The 13,528-nt window shown below is 44.2% G+C and overlaps 1 protein-coding gene across 4 annotated transcripts in view; it reads right to left on the bottom strand.

Annotated features, from left to right (window-relative positions):
• Nucleotides 1–13,528, bottom strand: part of AFF1 (ALF transcription elongation factor 1) — a 142,016-nt gene that overhangs the window by 85,518 nt on the left and 42,970 nt on the right. The window lies entirely within an intron of this gene.

Below are 13,528 nucleotides of genomic sequence, written 5' to 3'. Positions count from 1 at the left end.
CCTGGTGGTTCCATGGCAAAGACTCTGTGCTCCCAATGCAAGGGGCCTGCATTCAATCCCTGGTCAGGGAACTAGATCCCACATGCCGCAACTAAGAGTTAACATGCTGTAACTAACTAAAGAAAGAAAGAACCCACATGTAGCAATGAAGATCAAAGACCCCAAGTGCCACAACGAAGACCCAGTGCAGCCAAACAAACAAATTATTTTAAAAAAAGAAAAGCTAAACTATAAAGGGGTGCTGAGGAATGCAGAAAAGGAAAAACTATCAACAGACATTTAGAAAGTAATCCCCATACAACTGGGTTGCCAGGGGGATAAAGAAGAAGATACAGAAAGGAACTGAGACGGACAACCCAGGAAGGAGGAGAAAGCTCAGTGTGTGTGTGTGAAGAGGTCCAGGGGAGGCAGATGTGAAACCTGCCACGCTCAGGTTCTCTGTGAGATGCCGCTGCAACATTCACAAGAACCGCCTAGTGAGCAGTGGACATAAAAGGAGGCAGAGCTCAGAAAACTTTGGGGAATTTCAGGCTGGAAAAATCAACCTGGTGGTCATCAGTGGTTCAAGAGCTGAAGCCCTGAGTGGAGATGAGACTAACCAGAGAAAGGCTGAAGAAGGAGAAAAGATGGTTGAGGGCAGAACCTGAAGAAGGGGCAGGGCAGGCAGCTTCTGGAGGAGATTGGAGCATGCCCGAAGAGGGGTGGGGTGGCAGAGGATGAGATGGTTAGAGGGCATCACCGACTCAATGGGCATGAATCTGAGCAAATTCCAAGAGACAGTGGTGGACAGGGGAGCCTGGCGTGCTGCGGTCCACGGGGCTGCAAAGAATTGGACACCACTTAGCGATTGAGCAACAACTGAAGAGGTAGAAGAAAGAGTCGACAACACAAACGGGCAGTGCGTGCGGCGCTGGCGGCCAGTAGTGTCAGACGTCACAAAGAGGTCACGCAGGCTATGCTCAAGCGCACTCCTGGACCTGGGCATCTCGGAGGCCATCACCGGGGACCCAGGCATGGAGGGTAGAGGGTGGAGGCGCACAGCCTGCAGTGGGTTCAGAAAGTGGATGGGAGGAGAGCAAGCATGCACAGAGTCTTTACCTACTTCTGTCTCCAGCGCTTGAGCTGCGAAGGGAACAAGAAAGAAGCAGTCGGAGTAAGACACTGCAGTGAGGAAGGTTTTGTTTTGCCTTTTCAGCTAGGAAAGGTCTGGATGGAACTACAGATTGTTAGGAAAGAGCCAGGTGACGGGAGAAAGATGTAAGGCAATCAGAAAGGGTGTGCAGGTGGCCGGGCAAGAGGAAGAACACCTCCTTCTCAGAGATCAAAAGGAAAGAGCGAACTGGTGGGTGTGGATGTGGAATTTTTTTTTTTTTGAGTCATCGTAGGTGGAAGGGACTGAGATTTATACCTGGTGACTGCCTCCTCTAAACAGTAGAAGCAAACTGAAAGGCCTCAGAGCAAGCCACATGGCTGCCACCGTGTGAGCTGGAATCACCTTGTCATTTGAATCATCTGTGCCACCCAGCACGTGCACCTGTCAGGTGCCGACATGAATGCGAGGCCAGGCAAAAAAAAACAGAGCGCTCCTAATGCACTGTTAGAGGTGCTGCACAAAGGGGCACGACTCCGGAGAAGACACGCTGTGTGGCAGAGAGAGTATGAGAACCAGAGGGCAAGGGTCCTGGTTTCATGGCCCCCGGCTCTGCCACTTACGAGCTTAGATCATTAAACTCAGAGACTCGGTTCCATGGCATGTTAGATGGTGGTTCCTGCCAACTGCCCTGCCCAGCTCACAAGGTTGCTGTGACAATCGAGAGGAAACAAATAAACAAGGGCTTGGGAAATTAAAATGGGGGTGGGGTGGGAGAGGGGGAGGCAGTCAGTATTTCCGAGTACATAAGCTTTGTAAGGGCTTCCCTGATAGCTCAGCAGTAAGGAATCTCCCCGCTAATGCAGGAGACGGAGGTTTGATTCCAGAGTTGGGAAGAACCCCTGGAGGAGGGTATGGTAACCCACTCTGGTATCCTTGCCTGGAGAATCCCCATGGACAGAGGAGCCTGGTGGGCTACAGTCCATGGGGTCACAAAGAGTCAGACACGACTGACGTGACTACGCGCACAAACACACGCACACGCGCACACACACACACACACACGCTTTGTAAAGTGAAATATTTACACCAGGTGTTGCCAAACTCTGGGAAAGGTAGCTGCTCAGGGGTGAGCAGGATGCTCACCTTGGCAAAAAAAGCCGGTTGGCTTTTAAAAGCTCGAAAATCCCCAAACAAATGCTTTCTCTCCCCAGGCTCTTCATCTGCTTAACACTAGAACATCAAATATATAGGGCTTTATTCACCTTGGAACACCGTACCTGGGCATTTCTGGTCCCTCTGATCTGATCCCACCTACACACTCAAGTTACACTCCAATACCCAGGAACATATTCTGAGTCTTCATGCCTCCAAAAACACTAACTTCTCACCTTGCTCCTGAAAGTACAGCTCAAATTTCAACTCTAATCACACCTACCACCACTTACTGAGCTCTTACTATGTATCTAGTACTGGTTTAAGCACGTCATAAGGACGGCCATCCGTCCACTGGCCCCACTGTCCCGAAGAATAAACGGACAACACAGCAAGGTTGAGTTCCTTTGCCTCCAACCAATCTCCTTGAATCAGCTACTTCTATTAGATTTCACACCCTTTCCTGTCTTTATGTCTTCTCTCTCCTTAATCCTTGAGCTTGGAATATATTTTCGCCAATACCCAAAGTGCTCTAGAAGTCAACTCAAAAATAATAATAATAATAATAATAATGTGCAGCTTCCTCTTTTCAAAGTCAGTATAACATAGGTGTCACAGTTAAGGGTGTCGACTCGAGCTAACCTATTAGGATCTGGATTCCAGATCCAGCACTCACAGCCCGGGTGAACATGGATCAAGTGAATCTTTCCGCATCTCTGTAAATCTCTCAGTAAAAAGGCAGTGCTCATACCTAGAAAGCGTTTGGAGCAATTCCTATCATGAAGTGTGCAAGACTACAGCGCACATCACGTGACGGTAATTAGTAATTCCATATTCTCCTTTCATACTGGTGATTCTTTGTATGTTTTATGGCATGGAATCAACGGACTGTCTTTTATTTTTTATAAATAAAAAAAACCTAAAAAGTCTTTCTTAGCAGCTCCCCTTTGTATCTAGAGGGTGTTCAAACATGGTTGACTAAAATGACAGAAACCTAGAATGTAAGAAGTGAATCCTTCTATGACTACATTGTTCCTGACAGAAAAGGTTTTTTAACATTTTGCAAGAATGTCCAGATTATTTGGCAATAGGAGAAAGAATTTTTTTTTATATAAGTTAACATGTTCTCAGGCATGTGAAGGAAAAAAAATGTTGGAAGTAACATAAGAAACTTTAATTATAGCATAAGATTCTACTAAATGTTTTCTCTCTCTAAAACGCAATAGCAAACATTTGCTTTGGGGTGGAGTGCTTTAAAAACTGGGCTGTAAGGGGAAAGAAGAATCCACGAAGGGACTCTGAAGGGCACAGCATGCTTTTCTTTCTTAATTCATGCAATTCAAAGCTTTAGTCTCACCCAATATGAACTTTCAGAGTTCTTTTTTTTTATAAATTGGAACAACAAAAAAAAACTCTAGGGTGATTTATCTAAAGGACAGAGCTAGAAGTAGGACCTCTAATTACTTAAATACTGAGGCCTCTAGATTAAAACATTAAACCTCAAAAGCTTTCAGCCGAAGGGATTAAGGAGATTAGAATGGGCTTGACAAATTACCACAGGGTTAGGGGGTTGGAAAAAAGCAGAGAAAAAGTAGGCCAAGCTTAAACAGGGAATAAAATGAGGCTCAAGAAAAATCTAATGATGTGTGTGGACCCTGAGCATCTGTGTGGGGCATGGGGGTAGGGAGTGGTGGGTGTGCGGGGAGGAGAGGAGAATGGTCGACCTCAGGATTTCCACAATTAAAAAGGAACAACATTTGTGTAGAACTGCTTAGAAAGTTCTTGGAAAATGTGAACGTGCCGCAAAGTTAACCTTGGAAAATGATTTTCAAAGAGATCTTGGCAACTAGAGAGGAGGAATCCAAGGCTAAAAACTAAACTTGTTATGATAACATGAAGCAAGATCTTCTCTTTAAAGGCATGCTGCTTAAATATCTCATGCATATCGGCCACTCCCTCCAAAACAGCCTCAGTTAAGATCGCTAACTGGGTCATCAACAGGACTCCCTTTGGAATATCTAGTTTTCTGTCCCTGAAGATTATCAGCTGGCTGAGAATAAAACACAATTAATCTAGAGAAGAGCTGCAATGACTCGGGTGGCTATGTGAGAGCCTGGGAGAGCACACAGCCTGGAAAGATTCTAAAGCAGTGAACGTCTCCACCTTGGCACAGGCACAGCGTGAGGGACCCAGGGGGGATCCAATAACCCTCCACAAACATTTCAAGTGTGAAAACAACAAAGAGGAACAGGAATTTCTTATCCTGGTACCAAATGTACTTCTGGCATCATGAGAAGGAAAGTAAAACCTACGAAGAAAACAACCCCAGTTAATACCACCCAAAAAGATGTTCCAGGTTCAATCGCAGGCTTTCTTCTTGCTCTGTAAGCAATTCTATTCTTTACACCAACTCACTTCTAGCAATTTTAGAGTTCTTTTTTCAAAAATATTTTGCTTCTGTTATTTAAAATGTTTCCTTCAGAGTTTAAAGAGTTTCTTCAAACAAACAAACAAAAAAAAACCTGCCAGGATCAGGAAATTAAAGGTGGCAGCATCTACTGAGTTCTAGCTGGCGAAACAGAAAATCTGATTTTTCACCAGATTTCTCCATTTTGTAAACATTGGCTCAAAGGGGAGGAAAAAAAGAAAAAACATTATATAGGCAAAACAAAACAGTCTGCAGGTCCAGTCTAGCCCTTGGGCTGTTTGCAGCTTCAACTCAAACTTGTCAGTCATTTGCCACTATTTTTAAACATCTATATTTAGATATTTGGGGATCTAAAATTTAGCCAAGCAGATACAGGTTACTCACTATTCATTATTTCTCATAAACAGAAAGTACTCTGCCTCAGACTCTCAACATCCTCGAAGAACTGTGCACACAGACAACCTTTTTCGCTCTGCCATCATTTTCCTCACAAACATGTAAGTCACATAGGTCTGCCCAAGTTAACTGAGTTCCAGCTCATGGAATCTAATCTAAATTTACAATAAAAGAGCTACTGTAATACATATATTTTTAGGAAACTGAAGGGGGCTAAATAAGTTTGTATCAGAATCTTACTTTCCCCCATGAACTTGAAAATGTTGAAGAGTCGAGGAAAAAGGGGCTTCCCAGGTGGTGTTACCTGCCCAAAAAAAAACAGGAGACAGGAAAGACATGGGGTTCAATCCCTGGGCAGGGAAGATCCTCTGGAAGAGGGCATGGCAAACCGCTTCAGTATTTCTTACTGGGAGAATCCCCATGGAAAGAGGAGACTGGTGGGCTTATAGTCCATAGGGTCACAAAGAGTCGGACAAGACTGAAGTAACTTAGCACGCAAGGAAAAAAAGAAAACACACACATACATGAGTTGTAGAGGAAACGTGTATGTAGGCTTGGGGGCCCTAGTCCCATATTTCTTCCCCGTGGTTCCTCTCATGTCCTGCTCAGCACAAGCAGACTCATCAATTCAGCAGATCTTTCACTCTCAGGGTCCACATGGGAGACCCCAAAACCAGGGGGCCCTTCTTGAACTTCTTGCGGCTTGTTGTCAGTCCTTCTGAAACAGTTTCATTTCCAGGCTCTAGAAGAAACCTCATGAGAATCAGCTACAAACACTTGAGTCCACCTGTACACTTGCTGAATTTTCTATGATGGGGCCCAGGAATTTTTATTTTTAGACATTTGTATTTTTAACCAGCTTCCCCCAGGTGATTCAAACCTGCCACTGAGTTTCAGAATGAACGCATAAAATGAATGCACAAATTCCCCTTGATCTACAGCCCAGGGTTTATAACCCAAGAAAACTTCTAACAGGCTCTGTACATCACGCAACATAAACCATTGGCACATACGTGCCTTCTGCTTGGAATACTGATATGGTTTAACTCCTAACACACCTACTGCATAGCCTGGATGCCGATGTACTCAGAAGTCAGGCTGAGATCCTGTCTCCCAGAGGTCATGACAGTAAGAGGTGGGAGCCTCAGGGAGATGCTTAAGTTGTAAGGGTAGAGTCCTCAGAAATGGAACTGATGCCTTTGAAAAGAAGTTTCAGAGAAAGTCCTAGTCCCTCCCACCATGTAAGGACGCAGCAAGAAGGCATCGGCTGGGAACCCACAAGAAAGCCCTCATGAGAACTTGACCGTGTTGATGGCCTGATCTTGGACTTTTAGCCTCCAGAACTGTGAGAAATGAATGTCTACGGTTTACAAGCCATTCAGTCTGTGGCATATTGTTATAGCAGGTCACATGGTCTAAGGTAACTTCTTACTTTTTTCAGTTCCACTCACCATTCAGATCTCACTCAGCACTTCCCCTGAGGATTCTCCCCTAAGCACCTACATTCTAAGCCACAATCCCCCTTTATGGATCTCGTAACAGTTTTTGTGTTGTGTTAAGTCACTTCAGTTGTGTCCCATTCTTTGCAACGCCATGGACTGCAGCCCTCCAGGCTCCTGCTATCCATGGGAGTCTCCAGGCAAGAATACTGGAGGGGGTTGCCATTTCTTTCTCCAGGGGATCTTCCCAACCCAGGGATCTCGTATATCTCCTGCATTGGCAGGTGGGTTCTTGACCACTAACGCCACAGGGAAGTCCCAATAATAATAGTTTGCAAATTCCCTTATATTATAGAATTGGATTAGATTCCCTTCTATCATGGGGTTACTGGAACCTGCCAAAGTTATCACACATCGATCTGAGTGGTTATTTGAATAGTGTCAGTTTCTAACTAGATAGTTAAGGTCCAAGAGGACAGAAATCACCTGGGGTTTGCCCACCACTGTAACCCCGTCCTCAGCACCAGGCTTGCCATACACTAGGTGCTGAAGATATATTAAAGTACGGAACTAATGATGGGACATGGGAGGAGGGGAACTTAATACGATGAGTGATGCATCAGCAGGGTATACACCATCGACATAGCAGAAGTGAACCTCTTAAGGGGTTAGATCATTTCATAATGGGGAAGTTCCTCTTTTCAGGGTTTAAGATAGTAAGAGAGCTAAACATGGAAGTAGGGAAGACTGTATGCCCGAACGCAAAGTGAATCATTATTACAGTTTTCCACTATGGATTACTCCACACTACAAGGCCGGCAGTTTACTTAAAATGGAAGGTGTAATTTAAGAATCGCATACATTAAGGTAGTCCAACAATGAATTCACAGCTGCAGGTGACACCTGAGTCTTGAAAGGAGGTTGAAGGATTCGGTATCAAAAAACGTTCCCAAATGATGTCATGAGAGGCCACAGCGAAGAGCAATTGCTTTGCAGAAATGAGAAACTCATCAGATTTGAAAGCCAGATTTCTCTGGAGGGGAATGACGTAGGACCATATGAGGAGGTAGAAGCAGAAGCAAATTTAAACTGACAGTAAACCTTGCTGGGTTCCAGGGACTTCTTTTGCACAAATTAAGATACTTGAAATATTTACACATACACATCAAACCTTGAGTGAAAAAAAAAAAGAAACCTATCATTTCCCCTCATCTATAAGCAGATTCTCACATTTCCAAGATGATCTTTGATTTTTTGTTTCCAAAGACCCAGTAGGACCCCATTTCCTCCCACCCCTGAGCTTGCCACAGGTTGCAGAACTGACCCAGGGAGGGCCTGGTTGTGCGCCTCTTCAGCTGCACCTGCCTGGTGCAGACTGCACCAGACTTCAAACCCTCACTACACATAAACACAGCCCAAATTGATTTCCAGTGCTAAGATGAGATTTCTTTTGTGTTATGATTTCCATTCACCTTGTGTGAAACTTCCAGGATTTAAGCTATGTATGTCAAGTGGTTCAAAATGGAGTTCCAGTGTCCAATGTGAACTTCTGTATTAGTTGTTTTGAAAAGTCTACCATAGAGTCATGAATGTCTTAAGAGCAAGACAATGACACCCACAGATAAATTCCTTAAAATGAGCCCACTGAGCCAAGCAACTGAAGGCTCTCCCCGGGAGGGCCTGACTCCCCTCCTGAGAGCTGGTCCCTGGCTGCTGGAGGCTCTGTCCCAGCAGATGGCAAATTCTGCTCATGCTTGTCCCGAGACCCAGGGCTGAACCAGAGGCCACTGCTCACACTAAGATGCTGCCTTTCTGGACTTCCTGGACTGGTTTGTCATCCCCTTTCCTGTTTTCCCCATGTGGCTGACCTGTGCCATGTGCTATTGAACACTGGCTCCATTTCATTTATTTCCAATCCTGTGATTCTTACCCCTCCACAAACACCCAGTCTTAACATTTTCTCTGGGCTGGTCTACTACTGACCATGGTCAACGTGTCCTGTCTACCTAGATTCTGAACAGTATCTCAAACATAATGTACGATCTACCCAGAGCTCCTGGTTTTCTCTCCAAACCTGTTCGGCCCAGGGCAACTCCATCTCTGGAGCAGGTATCATCTCACCATCCAAACCCTTCTAATAGGCCTTCCTCAGGACTTCCCTCAGAGAAGGCAATGGCAAGCCACTCCAGTACTCTTGCCTAGAAAATCCCATGGACAGAGGAGCCTGGTAGGCTGCAGTCCATGGGGTTGCTACGAGTCGGACACGACTGAGCGACTTCACTTTCACTTTTCACTTTCACACATTGGAGAAGGAAATGGCAACCCACTCCAGTGTTCTTGCCTGGAGAATCCCAGGGACGGGGAAGCCTGGTGGGCTGCTGTCTATGGGGTCGCACAGAGTCAGACACAACTGAAGTGACTTAGCAGCAGCAGCAGCAGGACTTCCCTGGTGATCCAGTGGTTGAGACTCCAAGCTTTCAATGCAAGGGACAAGGGTTCAATTCCTGGTCGCAGAACTCTAAGATCCCATTTTGTTGCAAGGCACTGCCCCCACTCATCCCCCCCAAAAATAGATTCTTCCTGATGTCTCACTTTCACTCACATCTCACTTTCACTCAAGCCCACTCACATCTCCATTCAATCACAAAGCCCTGCCCAATATATCTGGAATCTCTCACCACACCCACTACCATTATCCTCCTCCAAGCCACCGGCATTTCCTAGCCCCACAGTCTGACCTCCCTACTTTGGTCACCTTTGTTCCTCCAAGCCGTTCTCCACCCAGAAGCCAGAGCGATCCTTTTCAAAAATAAAGAAAGTAGATATATCATTCTTCTGCTCAAGACCCTCTCCAGTGGTCTCCAAGAATATTTTTTTTGTGAGGAAGTATAATTGCTTTGCAATATTGTGCTCGTTTCTGCCGTACTATTAAGTGAATCAGCTATATGTGTGTGTGCTCCACTCCCTCTTGACCTTCCCTCCCACCCCAACCCACCCATGTAGGTCACCAGAGAGCACCAAGCGAAGCTCCCTGTGCTACACAGCTGCTTCCCACTAGCTATGTTTCACAGGATAGTGTGAATATATGTCAATCTTAATCTCCCAGTTCACCCCACCCCTCTTCCCCTCACACATCCATTCTCTGTCTGCATCTCTATTCCTGCCCTGCAAACAGGTTCATCTGTACCATTTTTTCTAGATTTCATATATATGTGTTAATACACGATATTTGTTTTTCTCTTTCTGATTTACTTCTCATTCTGACTTGGTGGCTCAGATGGTAAAGAATCTGCCTGCAATGTGAAAGACCGGGGTTCTATCCCTGGGCCGGGAAGATCCCCTGGAGAAGGAAATGGCAATCCACTCCAGTATTCTTGCCTGGAGAATCCCATGGACAGAGGAGCCTGGTAGGCTACAGTCCATGGGTTGAAAAGAGTCAGAAACACTGAGAGATATCTTCTTTGATTTTCTTACTTTGCTCCATGCAGATTTAAAACACAGAAGTAGAAAGATGGTAGAACTGAGAGTTCAAGCTCTGGCTCTGCTACTAACTAAACTGTAGCAAAATTAAGTGCCTTCACCCTTCTATGCTTTATTTGCAAAAGGCTGTAGGTTTAGTCATAAAATTCTAATATTCTGAATCCAGTATACAATGTAACATGCCTACCTCCGCTTACTCCAATTCTCCCTTTCAGTAAAATGTCTGTTTCATAAGTCCTGCTCCAGCCCAAGGTCCACGCTTAGGAACATTCACACAGAAATGCCTTGGTTTTTCTCTCACTCTCATTTGTTCACTTCAGATAAAAAAGCACTAGAAAGGAATCTCAGCCTTCCATCTGGGCAGTTCCATCTCTGAAGTGGCAACTCTACAGCTGGAAGGCATCCACATGCAACGGCAGAGTTCTGGCTGTACCCTCAGATGGGTCATTTCAAGCCACTATACATCTTCCAGTTGACACAAAACTAAAACCAATATGCCCAGAGAAAAACCCAGCACAGACTGTGTGCTCTGGCCTCTGTTTAGTCAGAATATTGACCCTGTGATAATTTTTTTTCCCTGTAGGACTTTAGGAAAGACTAAATTTTAACTGTGAGCATGTCTTATCCCAGAAAGGAATACCATCTTCTAGGAGAACCAACTAAAATATACAAACTCAGTGTTTCCCATGAAATAGAAGGACAGAAATTAGTAAGAAACTCATATGTATGTACGTGGTTTGAGAATAAAGGATTCTAAGCAGACAAGATGACTTTCCCATTTAGGTCCATTTTTAACAACACGGTTTGATGGAAGCAGTAGGGAAAGGGGAACAAAGAAACAAACTGCAAAACCCTCACGCTCAGAAAGCCAGGAAAGGAAACCTCCTCCGACATGCCTTAGGACAAATTCAGCAAATAAAGGAAAACCACTTAGCCATGCCCATGTCCCTTCCCGAAGCTCTATCAACAGCCAACTTCCCCTTCCACCCTGGTATTCTCTTGTGCTTCTGCACCAAGGCCACAAACAGCCCAAGAGGTTGCTTATTTTCTTGTTCTACATTCAGAATTTACCTGCTCTGGGGTTAGCTCTCTGCTTTTATTTTTTCCTGTCCCCCATCCTCTATGCTTTTCTTTGATTCACCAGAATACTAAAATTTGAGATTTTTAAATCCAATCTATATGTCTTAAAAACCATAAAGAATTGTCATCTTATTGGGTCTATGAACAGAAAATAAATGGTAAGTCTGTGAAATGCAAGATCTTACTTAAAAGAGCTAAAAACAAATCTAAAATCTAGCCAGAGAGCACCAGTATTCCTGCTCCCCAGATTGTTCCCTTCATTACAAGTTCTTTGCCCAGAGCCCTCCATCTGCCCAAGCCTCAGTTCCATCCTCCCATGCCACCACACCACCCAGGGGCTCCAAGACAGTTGGCACCACAGCTGCCACTGGCCTGAAAGCGCTGCTCAGAGGCCAGACAGAGCTACTACGTTAAAATGGAGGCTGACTACAAACACAGGCTGAATTTACATCTACTCATTTGTTGATAGCAGATCAAAAAAAAAAAACAAAGAAAATCTCATTCTCTTATCACCAAACCTATGGAGGATTTTGTTCATTCCAAACGTCTACTCAGAAAATATGCAAGAATATGTACACTTATGGCTGATTCGTTTTGTTTTAAGGCAGAAAACAATACAACCCTGTAAAGCAATTACCCAATTAAAAACAAGTTAAAAAGAAAATATGCAAGGGCTATCTAATGTGCTCCTATGTTTGAAATATGTATTAAGTCCAAGGAGCTTTAAGACCCTGGAGACATCTCAACTGGCCTTATCATTTTTTTTTTTTAAACCAATAAAGCAAAACGTTATCTGCCATCCTCTCACCTAAAAAGTCCACAGGAAAGCCTGCTGGCTGAATTTACATGGGCTCACAATCTTAAGGCTGAAGTTTGAGACTTTCTCTCTGTACCTAGTAGCAGACAGTTCTTGAATTATGTCATGTGTGCAGGCCGACCTTCACACTAGCCTGCCTTCTCTCTGAGGCAGGGACCCACCCTGGGCTTACCCATGACTGGGCATTTGGTAGACAATGCAAATATTTGTTAATTTGCCTTAAAACTGTTTTAAAGAAAATTTAGTTGCTTAGTTTTCTTCTGGAAGGAAAAAAAAAAGTCAAATTGTCCCCTTAACTTTTTTTTAAAAAACTAGGAAAATATAACAGACATTTGATAAAAAAGCGAAGAGAACTCCAATGCGTTCTTTCTGAATTATAAGGAGGGCTGACTGACCACAGGGGTTTCCCCGGTGGCCCAATGGTTAAAGATCTGCCTGCAGTGGAGGAGATGCAGGAGACATGCGTTCAATCCCTGGGTCGGGAAGATCCCCTGGAGGAGGAAATGGTAACCCACTCCAGTATTCTTGCCTGGATAATCCCATGGACAGAAGAGCTTGGCGGGCTATCGTCCACAGGATCACCATGAGTCAGACATGACTGATCATAGGAGAGAAGACCTCTCTTCTTCTCCACCTTCATTCTCTGCTCTTCCCCACCACTCATCCCAGCACAAAATGTTCAGTAAATGCCTCACAGCAGTGAATGTGTGTAACTCGTCAGGTTAAAGGGAAAGTTCTGCCATCTTGGTCATTTCTACCATCCCCTCCGCCCACCCCCGACCCCCGCCATTTCTAATTTTTCTTCAACCCGAAAACCAGTCACATTTCAAAGATATCCAGAGACACTCCACCTCAAGAGTTAACTGTGGCCAGAACCCTAACCTCTTCTAAACCAAAAGCTGAAGTCACAAAGAAACAGATTTTCCTCCTTCAAGATAAGGGTTATCTTTCTAGCTGAGGATCCTGGAGTCTTTTTCTCTTTTTTTTTAACCTTCTAACACTACGTAATACTGGTATGTGGATGTGCACACCCACACACCCACACGTCTTTGGGCAATGGATATGCAAATTAGAATGTTTATACATGCAACTGAACCACAGGTTTTACCTTAACAGATAAGTGCTAAAATAAATTCACTTCAAACATTTCACTTTGAACTTGAATAACTGGTGCTAATTTGGAACTGCAGTGCTAGAGCGGGTGCTCTGATTCTCCTCATTCAAGCACCACACTGCCATTTGTCAAAAGAGCAGAAAAAGGAATTTTTTTCTTTGTTGAAAAAGATTGAGTGTTTTGCTTTCGTCAAAAAGCCATCGTTGAATAACATTCTGTATTATATCTGTGACTCACTCTCAAACGAGATGTCACCACACCCCCACTCTTCTTTTGTAGGTGATAAATAAAATAGAACAGAAATTTAGTTTCAAAGTTTCTTACAATTTACAGGGAACAAATCTTGAAAAATTAATACTTAGCCTTCAACATTTTGACCTCTTGTTTTCCCTTTTTTATGGTTTGGATCTGAGGAAAAACGAACTGGGGCAGAGGATCTATCAACCAGAACAATTTTTTTCTTTATATTTTCTTTAATGAAGTCAGTGCCACACCCCCGCACCACAAAGTCAAAAATATCAAATACAGC

This window comes from Budorcas taxicolor, chromosome 6 (assembly GCF_023091745.1).
Source record: "Budorcas taxicolor isolate Tak-1 chromosome 6, Takin1.1, whole genome shotgun sequence".
Classification (NCBI taxonomy): domain Eukaryota; kingdom Metazoa; phylum Chordata; class Mammalia; order Artiodactyla; family Bovidae; genus Budorcas; species Budorcas taxicolor.
Note: the sequence above shows the minus strand (reverse complement) of the source record. Positions and strands in the feature narration are given on the sequence as shown.